The sequence below is a fragment of the Typopeltis vanoorti genome, chromosome 1 (assembly GCF_054136105.1).
Source record: "Typopeltis vanoorti isolate ZY-2024b chromosome 1, IOZ_Tvanoo_1.0, whole genome shotgun sequence".
Classification (NCBI taxonomy): domain Eukaryota; kingdom Metazoa; phylum Arthropoda; class Arachnida; order Uropygi; family Thelyphonidae; genus Typopeltis; species Typopeltis vanoorti.
Window position 1 is genome coordinate 58,692,725 of NC_143549.1, and position 13,469 is coordinate 58,706,193.

A 13,469-nucleotide genomic window follows, 5' to 3' on the forward strand; every position below is an offset into this window, starting at 1 on the left:
GTGTTATGAATGGAGAACCTGTGGAACAAGTAAAACATTTCAGCTACTTAGGCACGATTTTTACTGAAGATGGTAAATTAAATATAGAAATAGACAACAGAATCAGCAAAGCTGATATGGTGGGAAGTCAACTGAATAAATTCATATCGAATAAGAGAGAAATTAGTCGGAACACTAAATTAGCTATATACAAGACAGTGTTCAAACCAGTTTTAACTTATGGATCTGAGAGCTGGGTCAGAAGTAAAACACTTAACCAAAGACTAGAGATTTTCAGATATGAGACTGCAGATATGAGAGTCCTGAGAAAGATTATAGGCGTGAACAGATGGCATCAATGGCAATATCATATTAAAAACAAAGATATTAGGAAAGAACTTGACATTGTCAGCATCCAGCAATGCGTTAGCAGAGCTAATCTCAGGTGGTATGGTCACCTAAACAGAATGGGCGAGGAAAGATTAGCAAAACAAGTGTTGTCTGCCAGGTTGGCAGCAAATATGTTGGAGTCTTGACAAGTAACAGACTGATTTGGAGGAAAATTGTAGATAGGAAGTTAGTAATGATATAGTTTTTTCATGTAGTACAATCACATCCTGTATGGATATGATATCACCCCTTGAGGGTACATGGCAGGAATTTGATGATGATGATACGAATAGCTGGTAATTCAGTTTCCAAAAATAGTAAATTATTATCAATGTCATAAATTTTTGGTAAAAATCTCTCAGCTTGTTCACAACTAATAGTTCACAACTTTTATACTAGATCTGTTGATGTAATTTTATCATATCTTTGTCATTTTTACAATAGCTATTATCATTTATACTTGATCTGTTGATGTAATTATATCATGTCTCTGTCATTTTTTGTATAATTCTTTGCCTGATACCTGAAGAAGTTGAATGATTCAACGGAACTAGTTGTATCTTAATATTAAGCCTTGTTGTTTTTCATTCTCGGTATATAGTCGTTCAAACTAATTATATATATATATATATATATATATATATATATATATATATATTCAGAAAAAAGTACACACATACAAATATATATATATATATATATATTCAGAAATATATTCAGAAAAAAGTACACACACACAAATATATATATATATATATATATTTTTTTTTAATTACGGGAGAACACAGTGCTATGTGATGCACTTGTAGTCATATGGATCACGTGGTTAAGGAATCATAATAGCAAACATTTCAAATAAATAAAGTGTTGAGTGATGTAGGTATTATTTCTAAATAGATGTTATCTAATTTTGTATGCTGCATTTATAGATAAAATCATGGGCGTGTCTTAGTAATTGAAAATAAACATTTCGCAACAGTAATGCATTTAGGTTCATTTACTTTGTGGTTTCTTTTAACAAAACAAACAAAAAAAAAGGCAGATTTATTTGTAGTTTATTGACATTCTCATGCAATCATAAAGCTAAAACAAGAGTAGAATAATACATCAGAAATTTCAAAATTTGAATATCGTGCAATTTCACGCTACTATGCAGAAAAATGCATTTGAGATAAAATCGCATAATCAATTTGTCTTTTTATCGCCTTCGTATGGAGAAATAAATGGTGCATTTCCTTCGTTTTTCGTTGTTCTGTATGTATCTGATGCAGTGTCATGATAAGCGGAAAAGTTTGGTTTTGCATTCTCATTTAAATCGCCAACGCTTTGAATTTCGTCTAATCGTTAACTTTTTTTTTAAAGATCATTTGCATATACATTATTTCTTCTTCACGACTAAGTTTAATTTTAATAAGTACCATTACACGTCATCAAACGGTGGTAATTATAAAATAAATAAATAAATAAATATGCCCAGTGCAGTTGAGGATATATCTCACACACCATGAATGAACGTGGAAAATGTATATAAAAAGCATTACTGTGGTGAGCTTCATATTTAAGCTGACCCTTGTAACATACTTCCATAGTGGAGTTGAAGAATGACAGCGCACATACTCTGGTTGTAAATGACCAGAGTTTGTCATTATGAGAAATTTTTAGTTGAAGGTGAGTTAACCCCCCCCTCCCCCTCACAACTCAGTTTTGTGGTCATTTTGTCCACAAAAAAGGCAAATTGGCTGCAGAGCATGTGGAATTAATGGAAAAAATACTATGTTACAGGTAGTAAAGTACAAATGGTAGATTGTGTAGGGTTGAATGGCTTTCCACAGTGAGTAGTCATGACACCTTTATTATTATTACTACTATATATAATATAACAGATTTACTTGGCTGATGGACATATTTGAAGTAGATTAAATGACTGAAGCTGATAGATATTAATGGAAACACTTTTATTTAATTAAAGTGCATAACTAGTTTCGTCTTAGAAGACTTCATTGACTATTGCCTATGTATTACTGTCATCTGAAGGTGTTCCGGATACCACTTTATTGTGCATGTAAACAAAATCATGATCATATAAGAGACTTTACATATGGCAAAACTAGAGCCAGCGCACTGTCTAATCATGTATCTAATCCTTAATTCTGCTGACCCAAATGATGAAAATTCTGTCACTCTTTTATTTCAGTCATCTGGAACAAATCAGAAAACATCTTTATATGCTATGATTAACTCAAGAGAAGAATTGTGAAATCTAAGGAAATTGTCTTGAATCCATTACATCTTAACACTAACCTGAGCTATAATCTCTCTGATTGTCACTATGCTCATGATCATGACTGCATGTACATGCACAACAATACAGTGGTATCCAGAACACCTCAAACTCTCAGTAATAGATTTCCAATTTAATTTATAGCTATTCTCTTGCAATGTTTCTTTGTATTTCTCTTTTCATATAAGGCACCTGATGAAGTCTTCTAAGATGAAACTAGTGTGTGCTTTAATTAAATAAATAATAGTGTTTCTGATTTTATCTCTTCCCTTTCAGTCATTTAATCTACTTCAAATATATATATTAATATTATTATTATTACTGCTATATATATATATTAATATAATTATTATTATTACTGCTATATATATATTAATATAATTATTATTATTATTATTGCTATATATATAATATATATCATCATCATCAAATTCCTGCCATGTACCCTCAAGGGATGTACAGGATATGATAGTACTACATGAAAAATTTACATCATTACTAACTTCCTATCTACAATTTTCCTCCAGATCAGTCTATTACTTGTCAAGACTCCAATATTATCATTATCAGATCTTATATTTCTATCGTCTAAGACACTTTGTACCATATCAATCCACCTATATATCTTGGTCTTCCTCTGGGTTGTTTTCCTGGCAACCTGGCAGAGAACACTTGTTTTGCTAATCTTTTCGTGCCCATTCTGTTTAAGTAACCATACCACTGAGATTAGTTCTGCTAATGTTGAAGTAGATTAAATGTTGCCCGCCTGGTTGGCCGAGTGGTTAGCTTATCCGCTCTCCAACCAGAAGACTGTGGGTTCGAATCCTGCCGTGGGCATGGATGTTTGTGATTGTCTCTGAAAACGCTGGTGGTGGTGGGCAGTAGTCCAGCATGGAGAGATCACATCGAGTGAGTGGTATCAGTGGAACTAGCTGTAGATCCAGAAATGAGTTGTTGTGTTTGTATACCAATGCTAGAAGTATAAGAAACAAGGCGGATGAAATGGTTGCACTAATTGCGTCTGTGCACCCAGAGATTGTCGGAATAAGTGAGACATGGTTAGATGAGGATGACATCCTGACAGGAATAGAGATGGAAAGGGAAGATGTGTTTCGTGAGGATAGAAGGGGTAAAAAGGGAGGGGGAGTGCTATTGATGATAGAGAAAGAGTTATGTCCATACAAGGTAGAGATGCAAGGGGGAAATGGGGCCAGTGGTTTTGAGGCAGTATGGTGTGAGATAGAGGTGAATAGAATCAAATACTTGGTGGGATGTTGTTATAGACCTGGTAATGTGGATGGTGGTGATAGTGAAATGTATAGTCAAATAAGCCAAGCAAATAAGAAAAGGGTGATCATTATGGGTGATTTTAATTATGGCAATATAGACTGGAATGAAGAGATAGCAACTGGAAGTAAAGAAAATGAGTTTCTTGAGTTTTTGAGGGATAACTACCTCAGACAGTATGTAACAGAGGGCACAAGAGGATTAAGGGTCTTGGATTTGGTCATCTCATCGGAGGATGTAATTATCAATGAGGTATCAAATCATCCACCAATTGGTGAAAGTGACCATGAGGTGATTACTTGGGTGGTTGCCAGCAGTGCAAGGACCCCTGTGAAAAAAGGGTATATGTGGAACTACAAGGGGGGTGATTATGAAGAGCTCAGGAGACAGCTTGCAGGTGTAGCATGGAATGAGGAGTTAGCTGGAAAAGAGATCAATGCAGCTTGGGGGATTTTCAAAAAATATTTAGTGGATGCAATGTCTAAATGTATACCACGGGTGAGAAGGTTAAATAAGTTAGGTGTGAGATGGATGAATAAAGAGATTAAGCATGCAATACAGAGAAAAAGGGCATTGTGGAGGCAGCATAAGAGAAGTGGAAGTAACCAATTTCATGAGTTCTACAAAGACCAGGCAAGGAGAGTGACTTGGTTGGTGAGAGTAGCTAAAGAGAGGTATGAACAGCAGTTAGCTAATGAAGCTAAAAAGAATCCTAGGGAGTTCTTTCGATATGTAGCCAGCAAAAGAAAGAATGATTATGGAAGGATGACATTGATTGGAGGAAATGGTACAAAGACAGCTGTTGCAGAATGTGTGGTGGAGATACTTAATGAGCAGTTCATAAAGATCTTTCAATCTTGTGAATGTGACTTCATGGAGAGATTAAGAGCAGTTGATGATGGGGAGGAGAGACTGACTGTAAGTGAGCAAGAGGTGTTTGGGGAGTTGAGTAAACTAGATGTAAATAAGGCTGTGGGACTTGATAATATATCACCGCGTATTCTGAAGGAATGTGCCAGAGAGTTGACACCTGCCTTGACATATTTTTTTAATACGAGTCTTGCACTTGGTCAAGTCCCTAAAGAGTGGAAGGAGGGCAAGATTGTGCCACTTCATAAAGGAGGTGATCGAACTCAAGCATCAAACTATAGGCCTATCTGTGTGTCGGGTGTTGTGGTTAAGTTGTTGGAGAAGCTTGTGAGAACTAGAATCCAGAGTTGGGTTGACAACAATGGTATAATCTTTGATGGACAGCATGGATTTGCTAAAGGGAGGTCGTGTTTTAGTAATCTACTTACTTATTACAATAAAATGACTGCTTCCTTGGACAGAGGAGAAGGATACACAGTAATATACTTGGATTTCGCAAAAGCTTTTGATAGAGTGCCTCATGATAAGTTGACAGTCAAACTAGAGCAGATGGAGTTGGATATTAGATTAGTGCATTGGATTGGAGACTGGCTATCTGATAGGTATCAACAAGTTGTGTATGGGGGTGCAATATCCAGGAAAAGGAAAGTCACTAGTGGAGTGCCTCAGGGATCTGTTTTAGGGCCATTACTATTTAACTTGTATATTAATGATATTGGCGAAGATTTGGATGGAGATATTCAGTTGTTTGCAGATGATGCAAAGTTGGGACGAACCATAAAGAGTAGTGAAGATGTTGTGGCCTTGCAAGAAGACTTGAATAAATTGAGTGATTGGGCAAGCAAATGGGGATGTGAGTTCAATGTTGCAAAATGTAAGGTTTTAAAATTTGGTAAACAAAGATGGGATGCAGAATTTATGCTTGGTAAGAATATATTGTTGGAAGTAGAGGAAATAAGAGATCTGGGAGTGATAGTGGATAAGGATCTAAAATTTAGGGGTCACATCGCCAAAATTGTGAAGACAACACAAAGACTTCTGGGAATGATGAGGAGGACACTGACGTGTAGAAGTAGGGAGATTCTTGTTCCATTGTATAAGGCTTTGATTAGGCCACACATGGACTATTGTGCCCAGATTTGGTCACTGGGTTTTCAGAAGGATGAAGAGATGTTGGAAAGGGTCCAAAGGAGAGTGACTAAGGTAGTTTCTAACCTCTGGAATGTCGAGTATGAGGAAAGATTGAGAAGATGTAATTTGCAGAGTCTGGTGGACAGGAGGAAGAGAGGAGATATGATAGAGACCTACAAGTTGGTAAGGGGTTGCTATAGGATCAATGGTGGAGAAGTTCTACAGCAAATAGTGGGAGATCAGGGGAGAACCAGAGGTCATCCCTGGAAACTGTATAAAGAGGGTGTGAGTAGGGGAGTGAGAGGCAGGTTTTTTTCGTGCAGAGTTGTGAATGATTGGAATGCCTTGCCTGAGAGTGTGGTGTCTGCAAGGAGTTTGAATGTGTTTAAGACCCGGTATGATAGATGTGTGTGAGATAAAAGGACCTAGATGAGTCTTTGACTCCATGAGGTCTTGTTTAATAATAATAATAATAATAATGCATTCCTGGATGCTGACAATGCCAAGTTCTTTCCTAATACCCTCGTTTTTAATATGATATTGCCATTGATGCCATCTGTTCATGCCTCTAATCTTTCTCAGGACTCTCATATCTGCAGTCTTTGGTCAAGTGTTTTACTTCTGACCCAGCTCTCAGATCCATAAGTTAAAACTGGTTTGAACACTGTCTTGTATACAGCTAATTTAGTGTTCTGACTAATTTCTCTCTTATTCCATGTGAATTTATTCAATTGACTTCCTACCATACCAGCTTTGTTGATTCTGTTGTCTATTTCCATATTTAATTTACCATATTCACTAAAAATCGTGCCTAAGTAGCTGAAATTTTTACTTGTTCCACAGATTCTCCTTTCACAACGCAGTTGACATTTTCATTGATTCTGCCTGTTTTCATTGTCTTTGTCTTTTTATTGCTGACTTTCATACCATATCTATTACAACAGTTATTCAATTTAGTCAGGGAATCTTGCAGACTTGTAGCAGATTTATTTAGAAGTATAAATTGTCCGCATAAAGTAAAGAGCTAACATTAATGTCTCCAATTTTGATATCAGGTTTAATACCACTTTCCTTCATAATACGATCCATATAGATAATGAATAATAGAGGTCATGTACATCCTTGTCTCACACCAGATTTAATATTAAACCATCTTCCTGTACTTCAATTCTAACTCAAATAAAGACTAAGTTTTGCTTGATATAATGCCTCATTGACACAATATAACTGTAGCGTATTGAATAGCTTTTCTCTTGGCACCTCATATGCCTTTTCCAGATCGAGAAAACTTGAATACAGATCTTTGTTATATTCCCATGATTTCAGAACTATTTGTCATAAAGTGAAGATCTGATCCTGACAGCCTCTATTTGGCCTGAATCCAGCTTGTTCTTCACCAAGCTTTTCTTCCACAATTCTTCTGAACCGTTTCTCAAGTATACTTGCATAAATCTTACCAGGAACTCTCAGTAGGGAAATACCTCTGTAATTGTCACATTCAATTTTATTTCCCTTTTTATATATGGATACTATGAGAGCTCTACTCCAGTCATTGGGAATTTGTCCCTCAGTCCAGGCCTGAACTATGCAGTGCAGCCACTGTAAGACTTTTATAAATAAAGTACTTCAGCATTTCTAGTCAAATATCATCTACTCCTGCTGACTTTCCATATTTCAAGCCTTTGATCGCTTTTTCTACTTCAAGTATGGATATGTATTCCTGACTATATGCATGTTGAGTGATTAATATATAATATATATATCAATATATTATATATAAAGGAATAAAAATGCATTTGTATTGCTTCTGCCATTTTGATAGAATGATGACTTCCCTGACTTTAGAAGATCAAGATGGTTTTTTGAGGCTAAAGCTTAAGGTGCTATAGAATCTTGACTTATTCTTTTAAGTATCTCTCCATATTGTTACGTATGTATTAATATGTAAATTGATGGATACGTAATAACAGATACTGTGTAACATAGTTCACTATTGATTAAATAATGTATGTATGTATGTATGTATGTGTGTGTTTTTTTTTTTTTTTTTTTTCATTCATTCGATTTTACGCCATAATTTGCCAATTACTTAAGTAGATTGCACGTCAAATAATTTGATACTATCAAAAATTATCTGCATTTTTAATTACATAAAAGAACTTATATTGTTTCTTCTCATTCAAAATTAACATTGTGTCAAATACATCAGTTGATTATCAGCTTAATTTTTAAGAAATATGATGCTTTTTGCGTTTTGTAATATTTTGGACATATCATTTATATATAGCAGGTATAGTTTTACTTCATTTTGCTTTTTTTTTCATTATCCGTCATCATATTTCCATGGAATCAAAGGTTCATCATAGTGAAGCCCTCACTATCACACATAAAGCTATGCTTTTAACTTATTCAGTATATCATTACACTCACTACAATCCTAAACAGTGTATTCCATTCATTAACTACACTGTGCAAAAAAAAAAAAAAAAAAAAAAAAAAACGTGCACTTTTCACTCCATTGTTCACTTCCTGGATAACTTCTTGTGCTATTCTTATTTTCTGCTGCTCACTTTGACTCCATGGAGGCCTAATGCTAGTAATAAACTGATAATAACCTTCTACCAGTTTGTCTTAGTCATATCACCTTGTCTTCTCCTGTTCACTAGACTTGGCATTCCCTTAAACTGTGTAAACCCAGAAAACTGGATTCAAACCCAGAATAAGGGCTTTATCAATTGAAGGCGAGTTTGCTAGTCTCATAGGAAGGTGGCAGAGTTTTTCCCTCTCAGGAACTGGGGTTTTTCATTCTTGCAAAAAAAGACAAACCTGATAACACACAGTTCACAAACATAATACACTGTCTTCCTGGCCTAAGTTAATTTGGCTATAACTTCAAATAGCCCTCTCTTGCTCAAACTGTCCTCTTATCCAACAGTCAAAGACGATACTGCTTTAGTCACTCTTCTCTGGAGTTATTTATGTATCCAGTATATTGATAAGGTTGTCATTACCAAAAAAGAAAGGAGGTAGTGTTTCAGTTTCCTTTTTTTTTATTCATTAATCAGCAAGCAATCTGTGTAAATAATCTACTAGAACTGGTTGCACACCTTTTTAAAGAATGTTTTCAGCTTTTTGATAAAAAAAACAAAATGGGGATTAGCAGAAGATGATATAAGCATTATAAAATCAGTTGACTCTGTGCCTTCAAGATGTAGCTTCCACTACTAGGAGTATTTGTATTAGCAATGGTGGTGTGTGTGTGGGGGGGGGGGGGGGCGGTGATGGATTGAACTTTCCGTAAGAGTATGTTCAAACTGTGAAGGCACTTCCAAAATCAACAATCCTGAATTTCAAGGTACCTGTCATAAGAAGTTATTTTTTTGTTGGTGCAAATCATCAAATTACTAATTCTGACATAAGATTTTGTACATATTTCTTAATGAGGTTTTGCTTCTGTTTTAGATTAGATAATTTCACCACAAATAAATATGGATTTTGCTGTGTTCACTGTGCTGGGACTTCTGCACGAGATTCAAAACACATGACAAGTCAGTCACAATTTCCTCATACTGGAGAACAATTCATGTCTCTCTCTCTCTCTTTGATTATCTAGTGCAGGGGTCGGCAAACTGCAGCTCGTGAGCCACATGCGGCTCTTTGGGTACGTACATGTAGCTCTGAAGTAAAATTGAAAATAAAACTATCATAGTTTCATTTATAAAATTTTTAAAGGATTTTATTCACATAATGGTGAACTATTGTCCAATTTTTCAATTACATGAAATAAGTGTTTGCTTTATTGCATTTGAAATTCTCGATATCATTATGACAGATCTCAAAGGCTAACTTCAAATTGAAACATGCCATATAATTACGGTGACCATACATGCTTTATTTAAGAGGACAGTCCTTTATTTACACTGCTCTGTCCTTTAGATTTTTTTTTCTAAAATGGCCATTGTCTTTTATTTTCTGAATTGAAATAGTAAATTGAATATTGATGCCAACATATTTAAAGATGCAATTCATAAATTTTACAATTACAAATCTGCATTGATTATTTAAATACAGTGGTACCTCGCCTTAGGAACTGAATTCGTTCCTGACCGCGGTTCGTATCTCGAAACCCAATTTTCCATTATATCTTATGGGAAATCAATTAATCCGTTCCCAGATTCAAAAGAAAACAAAAAAAAAAAAATATTCTCAACTAAATGAAGAAAATGCAAAGAAATGGAGAAGGAGCATTTTTACACTATAAATATGCATTTTGTATATCATATTAATTTTTGTTTATGAAATCTTTGGTTTTACATGATTAGTATGGAAATCATCTTCCATTAAATTGTAAAAAAAAAAAAAAAAATCAATTTTCTTGTGGCCTGTTTTGTAGTTCAGGAGTTTTCGATTTGTTGTCATTAGTTGCTTCTTTTTTGTCTCTTAGGTGAGGGAGGTTTAAAAAAACCTATCCAACATTGACTGAATCTGTCATTTCCTTAACACCCTTTAAAAGTGATTAATGACATTGCCATTGAAGATATTGGTGGCTCTGGAAACAACACCTTGATTTGGATGCCACTTGTTAACCAATAATTATTGGTTAACAAGTGGCATCCAAACAAGTGGGGCAAATTGCAAGAATTGATTATAATCAATTCTTGCAATTCGCCCCAGTGTTGCAAGATTTTTTTACGTCACTTGCTAACTTTTAGTTTCTGTCTTCTTCGTCCTCTGAAGACATTTGCTTTTCCTTCTCATCCCTTTCTTTTTCCTGCTGTCTTCTTAACTCCTGTAGGCTCTTCAGTGGTCAGCTCAACGTTATGCTCCACTGCATCTGCTTCATCAACTTCCAAATGCATGGTTTTGTCCAGGGAGACAGATGTATCTACATTGTCAATTTCGCTTTGAGGTCCTACCACTGCAGTTCCTCGGACACAGTCAGGCCATAACTTTTTCCAGGCTGATTTTAGAGTTTTCACAGAAACATCTTCCTGACTAATAAGATGCAAACAATGAAGAATATTGACGTGATTCTTCCAGTCTCCCGAGTGTTAATTCTGTGTTGGTGACAACTTCGAAACATCTTCGGAAAAGAGCTTTGATATAAAGCTTTTTGAAGTTGGAAATAACATATTGATCCATTGGTTGTAGGAGTGGTGTGGTATTAAGAGGCAAGAACTTAATTTTGATGAAATTAAACTCTTCATCCAAATCTTCTTCCAACTATGGTGGATGTGCTGGAACATTGTCCATTATAAGAAGAACTTTCTCAGCAGAACCTTTTCTTGTAGCTACCGTTTCACTGTGGGAGCAAGGATCTCTGTGACCCACTCACAGAAGAATTATGTGAAGAGGTAACAGCGCAGAAGGCTCTGCTGTTACCTCTTCACATAATGCTGAGTTTGTGCCTGTTAAGTTTCTGCTTTTTAAAGACTCTAGGATTTTCAGAGTGGTAAACCAACAGAGGTTTTATCTTCAGGTCAACACTGGCATTGGCACAAAAAAAGCAAAGTTAGTCTGTCTTTCGTTGGCTTGTGTCCTGGCAATGTCATTTCCTCCTTAGTGATGAACATTCTCTTAGGCATTTTCTTCCAGAAAAGCCCAGTTTCATCGCAGTTGAAAACTTGTTTTGGTCTGTAACCTTCTGACTCCATCAGTTTCTGAAATTCCTTCACGAACCTTTCTTCGTTAACACTAACACCTTCTCCATGTCTAACAACACTACGGATACCGGTTATATTCTTGAATTTCTCAAACCATCCTTTGCTAGCTTTGAACTCTTTGCCGATGTCTTTGCTACTGCTAGTGGATGGCAAGTTCTGCGAAAGATCTTTGTAAATAGTTTGTAAATACATTAATTTGTAAATTAATGACATGCAACTGCTTTCAGTTGCATGTCATTAATCCAGATAAGTAGTAAAGTTTCCATTTCTTCCATAACTTTATTTCTTCGAGATGACATGATAGATACTCCTTTGGCCACATCCAGTTCCTTATAAAAATTTGCTTTCATCACAATAGTAGCTATGGTGGATTTAAACAAGTCATACTTCTTGTACAGATCACTTTGCCTGACTCCTTTCTCATATTTTTCCACAATCTCTTTCTTAATTTCTATTGTGATTTTTTTTTCTTCTCTTCTTTCTTAGTTTTCTTTGGCCCCATGTTGAAAATAATACACTGATCAGTGAATGATGCTTATCTCGTAGATTATTCAGAAAATAAATGTGAATCTATAATAAAATATGCTACTTATAAAAACAAATACATATAGTATACATCATAAATACAAACCTAAAAAAAACTTCATGAAGTGTATTATTTGTTTACACAAATACCAAAATAGATACACAAAAAAGCAAATACTTGCAGCACGTTTATCGTATTTCAGATAAATAAGACGTAGTAACAACAACCGTTACACTAGAGACAGTTCAACGCACGCTCAGCTAAACGTGCATAAAAAGTTAAAAAAAAAAAAAGGTATATGTAAAATAGGCTTTAGTTCATTTGAAAAGAAAAGCATTATGGTTTGTATCTCGAGTCTAGGTTCATATCTAGAGGTCAAAATTGGATATGTAAAAAGTTCATATCTCGAAAGTTCATATGTCGAGTGGTTCATAAGTCGAGGTACCACTGTAACAGCTCGTTCGTGGAAATGGAAGTATTTGAATGGGTCCTACTATGAGAAATCCCTCTTCGGGCGAAGATCGAAGATAGTGTTTTGTTCATTTCCAGTCGCTGGAACGTAAATATAAATTACGGTGAACTATTTGATGAAGTTTCGTATAATAAAAGTCATGTCACCAATGAAAAGATCAAAGAATGGCGACAAAATGACGAGTCCTGTCGACGTAGATGGGTTGAAATTTTTAAATATTTCGCAGATAAACGTATCTTTTAAAAACATTTTAAAAATCGTTGAATTTTGCTTATGTCTCCCTGGATCTAATGCCCCCACTGAACGAGTATTTTCATTAGTGAACAATATGTGGACCTGTGAGAAACCCAATTAAAAATCGAAACATTGAAAGCATTCATTTATACCAAATGCAACTTTTACATGAATTGTATGCAGTTTTATGAATTTTTAAAACACAAACCTGATTTATTACAAAAAAGTTCATTCTTGTGAAAAGTATCAAAATTAAATTTTTTAAAGTAATAATATCATTGTTTAAAATGCTGTGTATATGCTTATATTTTTACAATAAATGTTATGAAGCTTTTTTAGTGAAACAAATAAACGCAACCTGTTTTTTTTTTTTTTTATTTATTTATACTGAAACAATTTCTGATTTGTTCTTTTTTCTCCAAAAAAATATGGTCGCTGTACATATAATGTGTGTGTGAGTTCACCTGCCAGCTCAAACACAAACAAGCAGGAATAAAATTCAACCAAGGGTTGAAACTTTGTGTGAGTTGAGCCCCTCCAGTAATGAGAAGTTCTGTCGGAACGATAAACAATCGCCCTGTCATGACTGTTAAAACTAAGAAATATATAGTGAATGTTGTTATGACAGTTTCTGAA

General features: G+C 35.0%; 1 protein-coding gene across 4 annotated transcripts in view; it reads left to right on the forward strand.

Annotated features, from left to right (window-relative positions):
• The first annotated feature begins 1,143 nt into the window (after positions 1-1,143).
• The window catches only part of LOC150110020 (uncharacterized), a 176,279-nt gene continuing 163,953 nt past the window's right edge, over positions 1,144-13,469 (forward strand). Inside the window, exons 1-2 of one of the 4 annotated variants that reach the window (XM_090390725.1) lie at positions 1,841-2,037; positions 9,401-9,599. The gene's annotated coding sequence lies outside the window, so the exon portion shown is untranslated. Of the gene's footprint in view, positions 1,246-1,840; positions 2,038-9,400; positions 9,600-13,469 lie in introns of those variants that run through there. The other 3 variants (XM_090390734.1, XM_090390716.1, XM_090390707.1) reach the window with 3 other exon arrangements.